The sequence below is a fragment of the Triticum aestivum genome, chromosome 6B (assembly GCF_018294505.1).
Source record: "Triticum aestivum cultivar Chinese Spring chromosome 6B, IWGSC CS RefSeq v2.1, whole genome shotgun sequence".
NCBI classification, from domain to species: Eukaryota; Viridiplantae; Streptophyta; class Magnoliopsida; order Poales; family Poaceae; genus Triticum; species Triticum aestivum.
In genome coordinates this window covers 621,941,998-621,962,528 of record NC_057810.1, presented here as the reverse complement: position 1 = coordinate 621,962,528, position 20,531 = coordinate 621,941,998, and the positions used below count along the sequence as shown (strand labels likewise).

General features: G+C 48.3%; 1 pseudogene; it reads left to right on the top strand.

Moving 5' to 3' along the window:
- Nucleotides 1-1,867: 1,867 nt before the first annotated feature.
- LOC123138351 (outer envelope protein 64, mitochondrial-like) lies at nt 1,868-16,915 on the top strand (annotated as a pseudogene).
- Nucleotides 16,916-20,531: the final 3,616 nt, after the last annotated feature.

Here is a 20,531-nt window from a genome sequence, read left to right as displayed (position 1 = left end):
GAAGGGTAGCGATCCGCGGTAGAGATGGGGCGTCGGTGTGGACGCGTAGGAGGCGGGCGGCGAGTAGTTGTATGGAGGGTACTGCACGCCGACGAAGGCGGGCGAGGGCGTGCGCGTAGCGGGGTGACCATGAGGGAAGGTCACGTTTGGGTTGAACCCGCCGTGCGCGTCGCCGTCGGCGTAGCCGGGCGACGATGAACCCCATGGAGATCCGGCGCCTTGCTGTCCCCAAGGCGCATACTGGGCGTGGCTGACAATGGGTGGATTCATCCCCGCCTGGTCGATCAATGAGGAAGACGCCGCCGCGCGCGCCGCGTTGTCGCGGGCCTTCTTGGCTATGGCCCTGTTCCGCCTGTCGGCGGTGACCGCTTCGCGCCGCTGAACTTCCACCCTCCACTCGGCGTTCGACATGCCCAGTGGCTTCGATGGCGGCGCCCTCGGCTTCCTCTGCTTCGGCTGGACCACGGCGCCAGTCGCGGTTGCCGCCGCGCGCGGCATGGTGTACTTCTTCGCGGCGAGCGGGAGGGGGTTTGGCGGGAGAAAGGGATAGAATGGCGGGAGGAAGGCGAGCGAGCGGAAGAGATGCGAGGGAAAAGCGTCAAAAAACGGCGGGAAAAGACCCTCGGGTCGCTTCCAGGGCGGGCCCACGCGGCTTTTTCGCTTGCGCCGGCTCCCCAAGCGCCCCCCAGGGCGCCGGGTTCGGCCTGGGTCCGCCGGCACTAGTTTTGACCCGAGCCGACGAAAAACGGGCTTCTGGGGCGTGACTGGGGCCTTTTTTTAGCGCCGGCGCGGCAAAATCGCCTGGGAAGGGCCTGTTGGGGGCGCGGCTGGAGATGCCCTTAGGAACGGAGGAAGTACTTACAAAGAGTTGCCACATTAGTGTGTATTGCTCGGACTTTGATTTTAAGTTTGCTTGAATAATTATCCTATAAATTCTTAATGATCAGGCAACCCCGGTATTAGAAACCTCCTGTCCCATGAGTAACGCACGGGATACACATCCATGCGCTATCGTAGTGTGCCGGTCCATTTGCCTGGTTATATTAATTCGGGTACTGGAGTCTGGCTCTACCGGTTTAGAGTGTAGTTTTAAAAAAAACTTATAACGGGAGAAATCGACTAAAATGTCCACACATTAAAAAAAAATCACAAATTCATTTTTTTTTGTGATTTGGGAAAAAATGTCCACAAACTCAAAAAATATTCATGATTTAAAAAAAGAGTGCAAATAGAAAATTTGTTGCACTTTTTTCACCAATTTGTAGACTGTCCGAGGATATGAATTTTGAAAAATGTTCCCGTATTTTAAAAAATGTACATGAAGTTTTCAAATGTTTCCTGATTTTAAAAATTGTTCATGAATTTGTAAAATCCAGATTTTTTTAAAATTTTAAAAGTGTTACACATTTTTTCTCTAAAAATACCTACACTTTTTTCTAGAAAACCACATTCCACTTTATTCGACGACAGTGGTCAGATGAATTGATACAAGATCGTGTGGTACATCAAGCCACACATGTCTACCAAGATCTAGATGTAAAGAAAACTTTGCTAAGCTATCAGCTTCAAAGTTTCTACGTCTACTCTAAAAAATAAAGTTACAAGAATTAGACTAGGGATTTTTGAAAAATAACATTTTGTTTTTTGGGTTATATTGGGCTGATGGGCCATATTATCCCTGTGCTTTCTTGTCGGCTCTTCTTTTTTCACAGAGGTCCCCCCTCTTTTTTCTTAGAAAACAAGGCCCGTGTCGGCCTGGCCGATATCATCAACTTGTAAAACAAGCCGAAGACTCTTCCTTTCCGTGCCACTGACATAGGGCCCCACCTAGGCTCGCCGCCGCCCGGAAAAAGAGAGCGCAAAAAGGCTTTTCTTTCTTCTTCCCCACTCCGCGCTGATTCTCGAGCAGTACTCCGCAGTCCGCACCGCAGGCCTAAACCCCCCCTAAACCCTAGCCCCCCTCCGCCCCCGGCCCGTCCATGGACTCCTCGGCGCGATCGGGCGCCACGGGGTCCTCCAACCCCCGCGCCTGGATCGTCGCGGGCGTCGCCGTCGCCGGTGTCCTCGTCCTCGCGGAGGTCGCGCGCCGCCGCCGGAGGTGGCTGCGCGGCAAGTCCAGCCCGCCCCCCTACTCCGGGGCCTTCTGCGACCGCCTCGAGCTCGCCCCGCCGCCGCAGCCTCCGCCTCCCGCGGCCCGCCAGCTGCTCCCGGACCTCACCTTCGCGGTCAGCGACAAGTGAGCCCCCCCGCTCTGCTTCGATGTTCTGCGGGATCGCGGGTTTTCCGCCGTGGTTTTTGATCCCCTATCCTCTGTGTCGTGTTTTTCAGCTTCGAGATCGAGGGCTATGTAGCCGGCTTTGGAAACCCGGACTGGAAGAGGACCCACAAGGCAGCGAGCCACACGGCGGCGGCCGTCAAGACTCTGCTCAAGCAGGGGGCTACCTGCGTCGGGAGGACAGTCATGGACGAACTCGGCTTTGGGTTTGTACTTGCTATTTACTCTAATTGAATTGATTGCTTAATACATCTTTAGCATTTGGGTGGCCTGATCCTTACAGATCTTTGAATTTGTATAGGATTTTGCACATACGTTGATAGAAATATAGCTGTTTTAGAAAATCTGTTGTCTCAGGGTGACTTTTGTGGACAATGTTGAGGTGCTGAAACCAGGTTATTTGGTTTTTAAATAAAAACTAAGCACATATCTTTAACTTATAGTAGCAAAGGCAATCCTTTATTTTCCACTTGAGGTGTGCTTGTTTAAGTCTATTTGGAAACTTGATGTGCAGTAAATGTGTCTTGAGGAGGAAAGCACATAACTCAAATTGGGTGGGGTATTCTTTAGCTACTGATTGAAGTGTTGCAGTAGGCCTATGATTGCAGTAAAATGGTGCATATCAAGGGTGTTCGTGGTGACAATTTTAACTTCAGCCGATGCAAGACAGATTCTGTTGAGACAGTCAACTCCTCTGTCCATTTGGTTGGTGGCCAACTGATCGTAGCAAAGATAGCAAAGTTACTTTACTGTTGGGGGTCTTGTAAACATAACTCTCAAATCACTGTTTGAGTCATTGTAAATCATGTTTTGTTTTATGCTAAGTTTTGGATTCACCTTTAGTATCCCTTGGAACTCCAATATGCTAAATTACTACTTCCTCTGTTCACAAATATAAGATGTTTTAGATATTTCAATATGGACTGCATATGGACTGAAATGAGTGGACAAACACACTAAAGCATGTCCATGTACATCCAATTCAGAAAAAAAAATTAGAACATCTTATATTTGTGAATGGAAGGAGTAGTTTTTTCTAGCCATTCAATTCAGATGACCGCGCACGTTCATAAATCTTTAACAATATTCTTTTTTCATATTAATCATTAACAAGCCTTGGGCTTCAACTAAGACTCACTAGATATCTATCTATCAGTGTTCTGCATTAGATAGATGAAGAATTCTAACACTGCATCAATTAACATGTTTTTACAGTGTTACTGGAGAAAATTTACACTGTGGAACACCAATTAACCCAGCATCTCCATCAGTTGTCCCTGGAGGGTCATGCAGTGGCTCCGCTGTTGCAGTTTCTGCGCAGCTTGTCGAGTTCGCTCTTGGTATTTTTCTAAAGAGACTTTTACACATCTACAACTTCTGCAATCTACATGTGTGGTAACTTGGCGTCTGTTCTTATTGTACTCAATTGTGGTTATCTAGTTTTCTTCCTTGCTTTCTTTCTTTGATTGTGAATCTACTTCCACTAGAAATTGCATCTCCTTTGTATATGACTATATTCCAAAATTTAACTTTGACCAAAGGTCCAACTACTATATAAATATTTCCTACAAAATCTTATGGCTATTCTTTTCATGCCTTGTGATACTTTTATCATGCATGTTTATCTTAGTATGTGTTCAATCACTATACATTTTCTCGTTTTCTCCATGTATAAGTTCTTGATGCAAACTGTGCTTGATTATTATGGCTGTCTCTTAGAGATATTTGTTCATATTCCACATGCAAACTGACGCTGTAAGCCCTGAATCTTAGGTACTGATACAACTGGTGATTTGAGAATTCCAGCATCTTTCTGCGGTGTTCTTTGTTTCCGGCCTTCTCAGGGGGTTGTGTCTACTCTTGGGACCTTACCGAATTCACATAGTCTAGACACCATTGGTATTTTCTTACACTTATCAGTTGTTTATGTTTTCATGTTTATTACTTACTGTGACAAGCATATCTATGTGATCTATAGCAAAAGTTGCCTATATATGACACAGTACCCACCAAACAAAGAACATCTGAAGGCCTTATGATTAATGCCCCATCTTTACAAAATATCGTAGTATGACTATAGATTAGAAGACCAGTCTCCACTCAGAGCTAAGAGACCTTTTATGGAAGTCGAATGGCAGCATGCTTTGTTTTTCTCAGTTGGATATCCATGTAGATTGTTTCTTATTTCACTGGTTTTCTGATCCTTGTTAGGATGGCTTGCACGAGATCCTCATATACTTAGTCGTGTTGGAGATGCTCTGTTACCGGCTGCTGCATGTGGACTTAAGGGGAAAAGGCAGTTGGTTTTTGCTGATGATTGCTTTGAGTTGCTAAAGATTCCCAACCAGAAAACAGTGGATGTCATAGAAAATGCTGTCCGTACATTACCTTATGGATGTAAGCCATACTGATGTCTATATTTCTTAAATGCATCGGTGATTAGGTTTATATATTTTGTGCAAACAAGTGTGAGACATTCAACTCCACATCTATCTTGCAGTTCAGCCACCTAAGCACATCAATATTGGCCAGTATATCAGTTCAAATGTACCTAGCTTGAAGGAGTTCTGCGAACCTTCTACAAAGTTGCAAGAAGGAAAGTCAGCCTTGAAAGCTCTCTGCACGGTTATGCTGTTATTACAGAGGTTTGTTTCAATAATTCTTGGCACCTGGTGAAATCAAATAATGAAACCCAAATTGGTTTTTTTCCTGGAAAAATATACAAACAAATATACTGAGTCACGACCTTGAAAGCTTAAACATTTGTTATCATAATTTGTACAGTAATGCCTGCATTGGTATATTTCTGTAGCATAATCGAAGTTTGTTGAATCACTGCATACTAATATCCTCTCTATGGTCTGAATTAACGAGTAAAGAAGTCCTAAGTTTGAATTCTGTGACATGCCAAATTGCTTGGGTCTTTATGATAGAAGTGCTAGTTTACTGGTTCATCTTGTATTAAATGAGTCCAGCCATCGGTGTTAAGTTGGGGCAGGACCATTAATTCAGGTACTCAGGTAGTTAAATTGTACTCCCTCCGTCCCAAAATTCTTGTCTTAGATTTGTCTAAATACGGATGTATCAAGTCACGTTTTAGTATTAGGTACATCCGTATCTAGACAAATCTATGGCAAGAATTTTGGGACGGAGGGAGTACCTTACACATTCTAGTTAGTTGTGAGATCCTAGTAAGAATAGTGTCCACCAGTTACAGTAGTTTCTGAAGTCATGGCCGCCGGCTTGCTGATTTAGATTTACTGGTGTGGGCCCTAGCCATGTGATAATTGATTCCATGGGTTAACAACAAACCTGTTGTTGGTGCTGAGTGGTCTGTCTGCTCCATTTGCACCAGCTATCACTAGTTACTAGTGCACTATTTTCCAGCAATCAGTTAGATTACTACCTCCGTTCCTAAATACAAGTCTTTTTTAGAGATTTGAATATAGACTACATAAGATGAATATAGATGTATTTTAGAGTGTATATTCACTCATTTTGCTCCGTATGTAGTCCACATTAGAAGACTTATATTTAGGAACGGAGGGAGTACCTTGGACTTTTGATGGATACATGCACAGTATTCAAGGGGTTGATGTAGTACAGATTATTCTTTATTTGCCAGTTGCATCTGAACATGTAGTTGAACATGAACTGATCACCTCGAAATTTACATGTCAATCAACTACTCAGATATGAATTCAAAGCAAACCACGAGGATTGGGTTAACACTGTAAAACCGAAGCTTGGCCTTGAAGTATCTACTCGTGTACTACAAGCTGTAAACTTCACAGACGATAACATCAAATCCTTGTACATTGTACGAACTGAATGGCGAGCTGCACTGAAGAATCTTCTAAAGGTATTCTGCCCCTTGACTCCTTAGTTGCAGCTTGCGATGGTTTGACTACTGTTTTGGCTATTAACTATTCGTCACAGTTGCAACTACATGTACTCAGCTATACCGATTTTATGAGGTCCGTTATAAGCAGCTACCACGTAACTTGTAGATCATACTGCAGTAATTAGTGACCATCAGAGTTATTTGTTTGGTACTTGGACAACAACAATCTGTGTTTACTAGACTAACCAAGCACTACTAGTTCCTGGTGGCATTGTTTAAAGAAGAACGACCCAGACACTAGTCACTATGGGAAATAATTTTTGACCCACAGTAGTCGAACCCTGGTGGTCAGGTTGGCTCTGGCGCACCCTGCTACCTAGTGACTCGGTTCACAACAACCTATTCTTACATGGACTGGATTATGTTAAGGAACTGATAGTGGATCTTTCTATGCATTCCATTACAATCATGCCTATGTCAGATTGGAAAAAAGGGAAACACTGGAATTTTATGTGATTTATTTTGGTTTTAGCTGTTTCTTTAAATGACAATTTATTTAATTTATAGCGTGAGGTGCGATTATCACACATTGTGACACCATAAGCTTTCATGCTAAATTTAAAAGTTTGCCATTGGCTTGAATTAAGGGTTCATGGAGTTTTTCTGCTTACTCTTTTCATGTGTTGCCATTTAGGATACTGGAATTTTAGTTCTGCCAACCATGGCTGGACACCCTTTGAAAAGGAACTCTAAACAGAGATTGTCATCCGAATTCGAAGATAAAATGTACGCATTTGTCAGCATTGCTGCACTTTCAGGCTCTTGCCAGGTAGTCTATTTAGCTGCTTTCAGGTAGTTCTTTTCTTTTTCTATGAAATTTACAACCAATTCATGAGCCACTTCACTTTTGCAGGCCACTGTTCCCTTGGGAAATCACAATGATCATCCTATATCTATTTCATTTGTAGCAGCTCATGGATCAGACAAGTTCCTTCTTCGTGCTATCTTGGATATGTATTCAGCCATCCAGAAACAGATAGTTTTGGCATCCAAGTTGGCACTTCCACCAGTAATTGATCGTGATGTTGATACATCAGAGCTGTTGAAAGAAAAGGTATATCTCGTTCGTTTGTAGCAGTGCAAATTCATTCATCATTTTACCTTGGATATGTATTTTCCCATCCAAGAACACATAATTGGGCATCCAGGTTCGCACTCATCAGTAACCGATTGTGATTTTGATGCATCATAGCTGTTTAAAAAGGTCATTTTTATGAACGATTTGTTGACATTTTGTTGCTAAGGGTTGTGTTGCCGAGGGATGTGCTCGTTTCCGACGGGGCAACCTCGGGATTTGATGCGGAAGGCTACGGCTGTCCATGGTGACGCGCGGTCGCCCGAGGGAGGAGCAACGGTGAGCTGGCGGCGGCGGAGGCGGAGGTGCGGCTCGTGGGGGCGGCGGTGAGGAAGGGGATGGGCTCGCCGGTGACCGCATCTGTGTGTGCTCGAGGGAGGGGATAGGGAGGGGGGTGCAGCGTAGGGACCCTACGGCAAACCTCCACGGTCATAGGGGGCGGCGGCAGTGCTGGGCTGATCGCTGTTGGGATCAGGCGAGGCCTGGCGGTTGGTGATGAAACTTCCCTCCCACCAACAGAAAGGGGAGCCTGCAAAAACGGGCGAAATCCCACAGATATGGAGGAATTGGGCTCGCGGATTCAGGATCCCACAAAAAAAAATTCGGGCCGGCCGGATTTGGAGGATCTGTTCGGGCCGGGGATACGGGATGGATCCCGCAAACCGGCGGTTATTATAGCAAACCGCCCGGTTTGCGGGATCTGCTAGAGATGCTCTAAGATTGTGTTAGTTTTGCCTGTTTCCTATCTGGTCCTACACACTGATTTGTACACACTGATTTTGGTACTCAGTGAGCATGGATAATTTTTTGGTCCTGTATTGGGTGTGAGTCCAAACCCTGAGTAGTATAAATATATAAGAAGATTGTGCACTGACTACCAAGCACTAACAATAATAAAAGAATAAAAAAAATCTAGCTTTCGTGTATTCAATCATGTTCATGGTTTGCACAATCCACAATTTGGTTTTATTTTTGCTTGACAGGGAAATAATTCCTTCAAAAGAAAACAATGGAGCAAAGCTATTGAATTCTATTCTGGGGCAATCAAATTGAATGACACAAATGCGACATACTATTGCAATAGAGCAGCTGCTTATCTGGAACTTGGCCGGTATGCTTTGAGTGTCATTCCCTTTGAACACGATTTCCTGAAATCAGCACTTTCAAGCTCATGCATTTTGAATCGTATGTAGTTTCAAGCAAGCTGAAGCGGATTGCGACCAGGCCTTACTGTTGGATAAAAAGGTAAGTGGCTTTTTGTTAAGTCACTTCTCCATGGTTACAAAATATCACTACCATCTTGTGCTGTTATTTTTTTTTTTTGAAACGGAGGCAAAAGCTTTGCCTCATTCATTAATTAAGAAGGAAACGGACAAGAGTTTGCAACACATTGTGAAAGAAAAGAAAAATGAAAAAATATTGCATCATGGTCATTACTCTCCCGGCATCAGAAGACCCACATTTTTTGCCCGGCGGTGATCCAAAGTTTAGACTCGCACTTTATGTTGATAAATAGGATGTTGGGTGGCTTGAACTTGTTGCGAAAAATCCTCGCGTTCCTCTCATTCCATATAGTCCAGCTAACAAGCATTGTGAGGGAGGCCATAGCTTTCCTATGCACCCTCGTTGCGCTAGACGTCCTTGTCCACCAATCCTTGATCGATCGTTCCCCCATCCAAGTAGTAATATCCATGGTATCCAATTGTAGCCATGCTTTCAGCATTTCCCAGAGCCTCAACGTGTATCGGCACTTGTAGAAGAGGTGAGCCACAGATTCTTGCTCCCTCTTGCATAGTGGGCAAAGTCCGCAATTGTCCCAACCTCGCTTGGCCAAACGGTCGGCGGTCCAAACACGATTTTGAATTGCTAGCCAAGCAAAGAACTTGATTTTTGGTGGAGCCCAAACCTTCCAAATGGTTTTATTCATTTCTGTGCGTGCAATGTCCAAGAATTGCGCCCTATACGCCGAGGCTGTGGTGTATTCACCATTCGTTGTGTGCTTCCATGCGATGGAATCCACCCTATCCTCCTCGAGATGAACATGCCGAAGCAAGGCCCAAAGATGGATAAATTGACGGATATGCTCGAGTGAAAAGGAGGTCGAAATTTTGACTTTGTCAATCCACGCGCCCTCGAGTAAGGCTTCGCGCACCTTCCAATTTTTCCTCGTAGAGCACTCAAAGATGAGTGGAGCCACATCTTTTGGTTTCCTACCAAATAACCAATGGGAGTCCCAAAAAGGCGCAATAGCCCCATTGCCAATAGTGATAGTGGTCGAAGCATAGAAGAGGTCCATGTCGTCCTCGTCACAGGGATTTCCCATTCCCACCCACATCCGATGGGAGTCATTCCATTCATACCAAGGCCATCGTAATCTTAGTGCACGGGAAAATTTCCCAAGATGAAGCACACCAAGGCCCCCTAGATCCTTGGGGCGGCACACTGTCTCCCAATTGACCTTGCACATGGCTCCGGTCGTCTTGTCCGTCCCAGACCAGAGGAAAGCTCTCTCGATCTTGTTGATGCTAGCAAGCGTGCCGGGCGGGATGGTGAGGGAAGTGGCGTGAAAGATCACCTGCGAGGTGAGCACTGATTTGACAAGAACGCACCGACCCTTTGTGGTGATATTCCCACCTTCCCAAGAGACAAGGTTGCCTGCGACCTTGTCCTCAAGGTATTGGCAGTCAACCCTCTTGAGCTGCCACACGGAGAGAGGAAGGCCCAAGTACTTCACTGGGAAAGAGGCTCGGGAGGCCGGAAGCTCATGAAGGATCTCGTCCAAGTTCAAGCTCCCACATCTTATGGGGACGACAGAGCTTTTTTGGAAGTTTGTGCATAATCCCGTGGCCCGACCAAAGCAATCCAGGATGGTTGCAAGGTTCAAAACATCCTCCTTTAAAGGCTTGACAAAAACAGCCGCGTCGTCCGCATAAAGGGAGGTCCGGAAGCAAGTGCCACGCCCTCTGATCTTGTGAAGAATCCCGCAGCGACTGGCCACATTAAGAACTTGTTGGAGAGGATCAATGGCAATGACAAAGAGGAGAGGAGATAGCGGATCTCCTTGTCGAAAGCCCTTCCCGTGTTTGATGGCATTGCCGGGTATCCCATTTAGAAGGATTCTCGAGGAAGATGTCTTAAGAAGAGCGGTGATCCACTCCCTGAACTTGCTTGGGAAGCCTCTCCTTTGAAGGAGGTCGAGGATGTATTCCCACCGCACAGAGTCGAACGCTTTGCGTATGTCAAGCTTGAAGAGGAGGGAAGGAGTCTTGCTCTTGTGAAGCCGTCGCGCGAGATTTCGCACATACATGAAGTTATCGTGGATACTTCGTCTCTTAATGAATGCGCTTTGGGCATGCGAGACAAGGTTGTTCATGAGGGGGGCGAGTCGTAGGGCAAGCACTTTAGCAATAATCTTGGCAATGGCGTGGATGAGGCTAATGGGCCTATAGTCGGTGATTCCTTCCGCCCCATCCTTTTTGGGCAGCAAGATGACATTTGCGGAGTTTAACCAATGGAGGTTTCCCACATGAAGATTTCCAAACAGATCGATGACACGCATGACATCAATTTTGATGATATGCCAACATTTTTTGAAGAATGCCCCTGTAAAACCATCCGGGCCGGGGGCTTTGTCACTAGGCATTTGTTTGATGGCATTCCACACCTCTTCTGTGGTGAAAGGGTCATCAAGGCCATGAAGATCTATTTCCTCAAATTCGAGGTTCTGCCAGTTGAAGTCCATGGTTCGAGGGCCCCCTCTTCCAATGGCCTCGGTGAAGTGGTCATGAATGATTTTCTCTTTTTGCTCGTGGTTCGTAACCCAACCGTTGTTGTGTTTGAGGCGATGAATATGGTTTTTCCTCCTTCTCGCATTCACCCTAAGGTGAAAGTATTTGGTATTAGCATCTCCCGCCTTGAGATTGCTTGAGCGGGCACATTGCTTCTTTCTTGTGCGCTCAAGAACCGCCAAGCTAATGACCCTTCTTTTTAATCTTGCTCTTAGGTCCATCTCCTCAGCAGATAAAGTCCGTGACTCTTGAGCAACATCGAGCCTAAGGATAACCAACAACGCAGCATGTAGGTGCAACTTGGGCTTGGAAAACAAACTTCTACTCCACTCTGCCAATCTCATGCCAACTCTCTTGAGCTTGTGAAAAAGGATTTGGTGGGGCTCAGAATGGCCAGTGTGCGCAGCCCAAGCATTCTCGACAACCTCGGAGAAACCCGGGATGGAACACCAAAAGTTCTCAAATTTGAAGCTCCGAGGCCTACGAGGCCCTCGATCGTCGGCGAGGAGTAAAGGGCAGTGGTCAGAGAGCGAGGAGGAGAGCGCATGTAGCACATGGGTGTCAAACTGAATGTCCCAGTCGGCATTGCAGAAGTAGGAGTCAAGCTTGCAAAGCGTGGGGTTCACCCGCTCATTGCTCCAGGTGAATCTTCTGTTTTGAAGATGTAATTCTTTTAGCTCACACGCCTGGAGGGTGGCATGGAAGCGGTTGATGCGGCTACGATTTATGTTACGCTTGTTCTTGTCGCGCACGCGGTAGATTTGGTTGAAATCCCCCAAGGCCAGCCACATATGGCCAGCCGGTGGTTTCTGGGCGAGGAGCTCCGCAAAGAAATCATCTTTTCTGGAGTGCGCGGTAGGCCCATAGACCGTAGTTATCTTGAAGCGGGAGTCGGAGTTCAGGACGGAAACGTCCGCCGAAAGGCAGAACTCCGAGGTGACAACATTGGAGATGCTGACATAACTATCGTCCCAGAGCATAAGGATCCCTCCACGGGTGCCGGTAGCCGGCCTCTGGGCAAAATGTTTCAGACGGTGGCCACCAAGATAAGATGCGGTGAAGCGATCAATATCTTCAAGTTTAGTCTCCTGGAGGCACACAATCTGGCATGTAGTTGCTGCAATTGTTTCGTGTACAGTAGTGCGTCGATTTGGACAGTTTAGTCCCCTCACGTTCCAACACAGAAAGTTGATGGATTGTTCTAACATAATTGAACAGTCTTACGCCCTTGATCACAGCGGCATAATGCCAACAAGGAAAACAAATGGCTGAAAGAACAACCATCGCCACTAGACAATAACTTGCGAACCCAAACTGGGTGCACTAATCTCCTCATGCAGGAGCCCCTGGGGTACATAAGTTGTGCTAACATAGCTACTAATTCAACACCAGCATACTAAGCCACCTGGCATTAAGTAGCAGTAGCTGCCACCTCTTCTTCATGATCAAGACCATTGGCACCTCCCTGTGCAATTATGGCATCTTCGACGGCCATGGCCTGGGCATCGTCGAGCTTGAAGAGGGCACGCAGTGCAGCCAACACCGTGCCAGGGATTTCTTCCTTGAACTGCTCCTCAAGCTCAGCCAGAGCCGCCGCCGTTATATCTTGCCCATCTTTGACGATTCCTAAGCTGCGACACACCATCTTCTGTGCTTCCTTCTGAACTGGAACGATTCGCGCACTCCCACTTGCTCGTAGCCTAGCACTCGAGCGCCGTAGCGAGAAAGCAGCCCCTTCCTAGTCAATGGACATCCCAGCCATGGTCTTTCTACGTCGTCCTGGTTGTTTCCCTTGCAGTGTTGGAGGGGAGCCCAAGATGGCCTCCTGACGCGGCTGAAACAGGGTGTCAAACCCAGCCGGCAGTTCCTGCTCTTCATGAACCATCACCTGACTTGTAGGGGTGACATGCAGAGTAGGTGCTGGACCAGGAGTCTGGGGCGGCGTAGCGAAGACAGCGACCGTCTCGGTAGTAGGGGAACACACATCATCAGTCGCCGTACTGCAAGGTGTGCGGCAAGCATCGGTAATGAAGGGCGGCGTCTGTGGGGCAGAGCTCGTCACCGGAGAAGCTTCAAATCCTGGGGGCCGTGATGCAGATGAAGACGGCGAGGGGAGCATAGTCCTGGACGGAGATTGACGATCGACGGTGGCATCCACAAATTGGCGGATGACCCTGATATCCACGACGTTGGCGCCGATCGCGGACGCAAGGGCCTCTGCCACGGCCTTGCAAGAGGCATCTGACTGCGCCCCGGCAAGCCAAACTGTCGCTGCATGACCAGAGCTGGGTGGTGTTTGGTGCAGCATATCCGTAGCAGCAAGACCTTCCCTCCGCAGGGCAGCACCTCCGAGATGAGGCCATGCTGACGAGGTGGGCATTTCAGCTTGCGGAGGAGCAGGCCAACCACGAGTCGGTGGCCGGGGAGCCACGGGGGGAGCTGTAGCAGGCCGCCGCAGGATCTTCAGGGAGCTGAGCGGGCGCCACGCGTTGGTACATCCGCGAGCACGGTGGCCGGGCTGGAGGCAGCGAGAGCACCTGAAGGGATCCCGGCAAACCAAAGCACGGTGACCCGGGGCGAGGCAGCGGCAGCATCTCCCGTGTAGCCAGGCCGGGAGGGGGCGCCGAGCAGAGGCCGGTGCAGGAGGAGGCGGGAGGCGCGGGCCACGCCGGGAGCACACGAGCTGCCTTCCCTCGCCAGACGCATCTGCGTCACGCCCCGCATCCGCTGGAGAGCCGCTGCAGGAAGAGGACGAGGCACCGAGGACTTGAGGCGACGGGACGACGATGATGGATGCGACCCGCGGCTGGACGCCCTGGAGCTCCGGCGGCGTCTCCGGCACCATCTCCACCGGCGCATCGCGCAGGGACCGGTCATGGGACGGCGGCGACCGGATCGGCGACCTGGATCTGGCATCAACATGCACCGGCAACGACGACGCACCTGGACCACCTGCGGGATGAAGTCCAGCGGCAAGCGAGCCGGAGGGGGCGGCAGCAGGCAAGGACCCGGGGTGATGGTGGCCGGCGTGGCCACGGTGGCTGGCGCCGGGAGGGGATCGTGGAGGGGCTGGGCTGGGGATGGGTCGCGAGACATGTTGCCGCTACTCCTGAAGCTTTTAATGTGCTGTTATTTATGATGACATCAGAAATTCACATTTCTTCTCCTGTTTATGCTGCTGTTGCCTCAGAATGTTAAAGCATACCTACGACGAGGTACCGCAAAAGAAAGTGTTTTGAATTACCAAGAAGCTCTGCAAGGTGTGGAAATTTTCTAGCATGCAATTATTTCATACTAATATATCTGATTGAAACAGTGGGATCTTTCATGATACTCTTGCTGGTCGCTAATAGCTCAGCACCCAGCAGCTGGTAAAGGGTTGAAGCCAGCTTAACTGGCAATTGTAGCCATCTAGGCTTAACATTGAGTTGACTGATTTCACTTTCTTTTTGAGGAAATAGCCAGGAGTAGAGTGATTTTGTTTTATATGTTCTGGTAAAACTAGTTGGCAGCAATAGCATAGCTTATGTTTCTGTAATAGTGATATTCATTTTTCTTATTGGTCTTGCGTGTACAGATTTCAGGCATGCTTTAGCTTTGGAGCCGCAGAACAGAACAGCCCTTGCAGCAGAGAAAAGGCTACAGAAACACCTCAGGTGATTCGGGTGGCGGAGCTGGAACCTGCAACTTGTCAAATTTTGGGATCAAACTAGTTTGTCTGTAAAGGAAAGAGCCCTTCTGCTCCGTGAGAATAATTGGTCGCAAGGCACTGAACACTTGGCTTCTGTAGTGTCGTTGTTTGCGTTTCGTAAATTGAAAATTTTGGCATGAATTCGTGAAGATATTGGCATCTTCTGGGTGCAGCAGAAACAACTGGCGCGCTGAGATACTGTTAGGCCAGTTGCTGTGGCAAGAGACATTCCAAGTGTTCGGTTGAGGCTGTAAAACCAATACGGCAACGTGTGATAACGGTTTCTCGACGCCTTGCATGAATTACAGTATGTACCAAAAAATTCTAAAACGACTGGCAATTCAACTCATGCCACTCTGCCCCCGTAGAAACGTGTCCACAAGCGAAGGATAAGTCACTGAACACCAGACAGTTATCCACGGTTCGGCGGGAAAAAACAGCCAGAAAGCACACGGAAAACGTAGAGTCGCGAACGACTTTACCACGATCTACCCCGTGGAGAGGCAAGGGACAAACGATCGGCCGCCGGTTCACGCCAGTTGGTCGAAGCAAACTGCACCGATGAGTCGCCCGACGGCGACCTCCAGTTTGTCCCCTCCCTCCTCTGCGCGTCCGTCTGTGTGAGCACGCTCGACCTGGGTGTGTGCAGTGGCTTGGATAAGCAAGCCAACGCCTTCGTTTCTTGCACCCCATAGATCGCTTGGCCTGGAGTAGCTGTTTCCCTGGGTGATCGGTCGAATGGAGACGCAGCAGCAGCAGCGCCGGCACCAGCTCCGGACGCCCATGGACCCGCTCGTCTCCCTCGCCGCGAGCCTCCTCTCGGCCTTCTCCCCGTCGCCGTCGTCGACCACCGAGCGGGGCGCCACCACCTCCACGATACTCCTCCTGCCGCTCCCGGTGGCCGCAGCGCGCGCGCTGTCCGTGCTCCGCAGGCTCGCGCTGCTCGCCACGCAGGCCTTCATCTCCCTCTTCTTCGCGTTCCTCTCCGCGCTCTCGCCCCCGCCCCCGCCGCCGCCCCCCTCGCTCGCGCCCTCGCTGCCGCCGCCGCTGCGCGGGGACCGCGCGGGCGCGGGGGGCACCGCCGCGGCGCCGTCCACCTGCGTGGAGCGCGCGCTGGGGCACGTGCTCTGGGTGGCGTCCCGGCTCCCCGTGGCCTCCCGCAAGTACGAGCTCGTGCGCGGGCTCGCCGAGCGGCTGCTCGACGAGAACAACGTGGGCGCGCGGGTCGCCGCCGTGACCCGCGCCGCGCTGGCCGGGGCGTTCGAGCGCACGCTGCGGCAGCTGGAGGCGTCGGCGGGCGGCGAGTGGGGGCCGCCCGGGATGGAGCTGGCCGTGCGCGCGGTCAGGTCGGGGGTGCGGTGGTGGAGGCCCACCGTGGCCGCGCTGGAAGGCAACGACGCGTTCGGCGGCCCCGCGGCCGAGAAGCTCGCCGCCGAGCTGCTGTGGCTCGGGCAGAAGATGGCCGAGTGCGGCGCCGCACGCGAGGCCACCGTGCAGTTCGGCGCCGCGTCGCGCCTCGGCAGCCGCGCGCTCGTCGCCGAGCCCACGCTCCAGGTCGCGCTGCTCCGGCTGGCTGGTACGTACTACGACGTGCAATCCATTTCCTTCCCTCCTTAAGAAACTTTTAAGAAGAAGACGCACGCGGACGCCCTTGCCTGTCGGTGCAGTGTTCCTGTTCAGGCACGCCAACTCGGCGGAGTTCGAGCAGGAGGAGGGCAAGGCGGCCGTGGCGGAGCAGCGGATGGCGATGCTGCGGTCGTGGCTGCCGCTGCTCTGCCGCGGCAGCAACGGGACGGACGCGCCGGTGCTGAGCGGCAGGGAGAGGGCGGAGATGGTGACGGTGCTGGAGGAGCTGATCGAGAAGCTGCGGTGGGAGCAGCAGGAGGAGGCCCTGGCGCTGTGGCTGCACCACTTCGCCGCCTGCCCGGACACCGACTGGCCCAACCTTGAGCGCTGCTACACGCGATGGTACGCCGAGTCGCGCAAGCTCCTCGCTTGACCAGCAGCGGCACGTACGTGGAGCATTTTTGGCTGATGCTCAAGTGTGTGTGCACTCGATCGAGCAACTTGCTGGTAATAGTGTATGTAAGTTCAGTACTACAACAGAGTGGGAAGTTCACATGTTATGCTATTGTAATCTGCATTTATTTATTTTTTGGCTCTGGAGTCTGGACTCTGTTCATGCAGGCGTGTGCAAATTTATAACCCTACTATCTTCAGAGAACCCAACAGATTTCCCCCCTTCCCTGAGCAGTACAAGTCCATAGAAATGCTGCATGGATACAAAGGAAAAGAAGGCGGCCTTTTGCTCATTTGCTGAATCATCAGGGTCAGAAAAAACCCAAACTCCTAGTTCTAACATCCGCAACGTTGGGAACATAGGCAATACATATACAGTTCTAACACGTCAAACTCTTTCCTCAAGAATATGAATTTGGGCAACAGCTACTACCTCCGTCTCGGTGAAAGTTCTAGGTTGACGATTTAACTATCTAAAAATGTATTATATGTGACAAAATATATATATTGAGAAACTACATCCTTATAGAAATCTAGTGATATACTTTTCATGACATATAACACATATTTAATTCCTCAAATCGATGACATAGAACTACGCGAATGACTTATTCACCTAGACGGAGGGAGTATTCAGGACAAGTTTATAATGGCAACAATACTTGAGTGCGTAGGAGCTTTTTCTGATGATTATGTTACAATAGCTAGCAAAGCCGGTTACAACAGATTCTTGGGGTTCATATCCTGATCACTCTACTGTACATTTTATATCAGAGAACAAAAAGGTTTACACTTCACCTTAGTTCTTCATGGAGTTCGTCCTTCCAAAGGTGCTTGGTTCTCTGATGGATACAGATGCCAATGATTTGGATGTCCCGGCAGTGGCATTCCTCGCCCCTTCCTGCAAATTCTCTCCCTTTGAAGGGTATAACGTATTGAATTTCTGTGGCGGAGCTTCGGCATGGCCATTCTGCCTACTGCCCCAGCCCATGAAGTTTTTTCCAATGAGCAAGAAGGGAAGGGTAAAGAAACTGAGGATGAAATTGAAGAAACCTTACAAGGCACAAAGAAATTGTCTGTTCAAGCTCAAAAGGATGATGGGTCATCTATAAGAGAAAATCCACTCAAAATGTCAATATTTAACAAATAAAGAATCTCCCAATTATGAAGAGGGCTAAAAGAAGCAAATCTAGTGAATCGAATGAAGATATCCAGGAGAACATTCCAGGGGTTTTGCTGATGTCATTGCTATTGGCTACAAAGACATCTCTGCATAGCTATGCAAGGGAGCAAGACTAAGTTGTTCTTATTCTAGAAGAAGCAACTCAACCCATCCAAGATTCAATGAGAGAATCTAACAAGATTTCTAGAAATAGTTTTGTTGCAACGGAATCCTAAAGTTGTGAAAATGAGATGAATAGATTGGGAGTATATTGACTCCAAGGAAGTATTTGATACCATTCCCGAGAATTGCAAAGTGTCTGACTTGATGGCTCTCCAACAAGATTTGAATGCAGAGCTAATTCTATAATTATTTACCACAATGCAGTTTGAAGATGTGTCAAAAAATCCTTCTAATAGATGTCAAATGGCAAGGTGTTCAAGTCAAGTATATGTGAGTTTGCTAAGGTGCAAAAAAAAATCGCAAAAAAAAATCAGAACTTTGAGACTGTACATTAGAAGGAAAAGTCCAATAAGGAGAAGATGGCACACTTATATGACGTGAGCTTGTGTTCAAACATAAATGAAAATCTTGGAATGACAACTGGACTCCATGAAGGGATATTTATAGTTAACTACCTCTTGAGAGTCATTTTTAACCCCAAGGTTGGAGATAGCACCAAGATCCAAGGTTTTTCCAAGCAACTTCTTATTCTTGGAATGGATCTTCCTGTGGCTTTGAGCAACCTCTGTGGTGCATGGGCTTGGTCGGTGGGTTTCTGTGCGAATTTGGATTCACTCGCTCGGACAAAAGTGATGACGATGATGCAAATATGCTACATCGACGAGGTTTTCATGAAGTGATGTGAGTGATATATCTTCTGTGTGCTTGATCAATGAGTTGTGATAGTTTCACCTGTTTTTTCATTAATTAACTAGGTAAGTCTCGTCTTAATTAATGGATTCAGCCCAAAGTGTTCTAGTTTCGAAAAACATCATCTATATTTTGAAAGAATAAAGGTTGTTGCATATGACAATGGGAACAATGTTGCATTTGCTCCATTCATTCAAAATTTTAATCAATCATGTAGTGAAAGGTCAAGATTTTGTCATGAACAGTGAGCATAGTGTCTATAATCCAAAGAAAGAAATTGACATGTTTGATCCTAAAAAGCTTAGACTCAAAAGAAAAAGATCAAGAAAACTAAGTACGCAAAAGTTGGATAAGGAAATTCCTCGGGTTCTATGTCCATTGAAGAAAGATTTGCAAACATAAGACAAAGGAAATCATGTTATATTCTCTAAAACTGAATACAATATTGACGTGCATCTCACTATAAATTTTATCTACACAAAAAGCTTAGGAAACACAAAGATCAAATAAAATGTGCCATCAACAAGTGGCTGCTCAAGCAAAGAGAACAAACCCTACCTGTCGTGGAAATATCACGTCAGATGTCCTCGTGAAAGGACTTAGTCGTGGAGCCATCGCGACGGGTTAGCTTAAAGGGGTTAAACCGGACAAAGAACACGAGGATTTTTATACTAGTTCGGCCCCTTCGATGAAGGTAAAAGCCTACGTCTAGTTGTGATGGAATTATTGGGGTCTCGATAACCAGGGAGCAAAACACGCTATACCTGGCTCTCGAGTTGTTGTTTCTTGTCCTGAACCGCCGCCGGGTCGTCCCCTTATATACACGGGTTGACGCCCAGCCGGTTTACAGAGTCCCGAGGCCGGCTCATACAAGTGTCCGACTCGGTTTCTCCTTTTCTAACTTACAATACAAGTTACATAACCATGTCGGTTTACCACTATGGGCCCTAATCCGCCTTTGGGCTTCGGGCCTCTAAGCTTCATTAGTAAAGCGCCATCTTCTGGGTCTTCGTGGGCTTCAATATAGTTGAAGGTGAACCGGCCCCTCCTGGGCGGTTTACACTCAGTAGTTATATCCCCAATATTAGGCCCCAGATTGATTTGAACCTATTCATGTCAATCTTCAATACTTAGAGAAATTCTGTGAACATCTTCTTACATTTCTCGTAAACCGCCATGACGTCTTCTCCTATAAACTTTGTTAAACCGCCGTGACATCATCCTCTGGACATAGCAGTGGGTTGTCATGATGTCATCTCTGTATAAAAGATTAAAAAGATTCCTTCCATTAATGGTATCCCGAAGATCGAGGCGACAACTACGCCCTTTTTTGCCGCTTCAGGCTCCTCGATTCTCGCGCCTGCCACTTATCCCCTTTCTTTATAAATAAAGCCGGGGGTCTTTCCATTCTCTCCCCTTGCCTCTTCGCCTCGTCTTCCTCCTCGCGACCCAACGAGCTCCAGCACCGCCGCCGCCATCGTCGACCTTCGACTCTGCACCGACTAGGCCGCTGCATCAACCTGAAACGCTCCAGTGCACTCTACTCCGCTGCTCCTGAGAACCCGGTGAGTTTTCTTCCTTAACCCTAGATCTCCATTAGGGCGTCGTGTTCATCTGTGTTCATCTGTGTTTGTCAGTGCTTCTCTGCCTTTCTCTTAGCCTCTTTACTGAAATTAGCTAAGCCTTATAGTTTTCTTTTGCGGCTAGATCCATAGTTTTAATCTGCCATACTGTAGCATCTTGC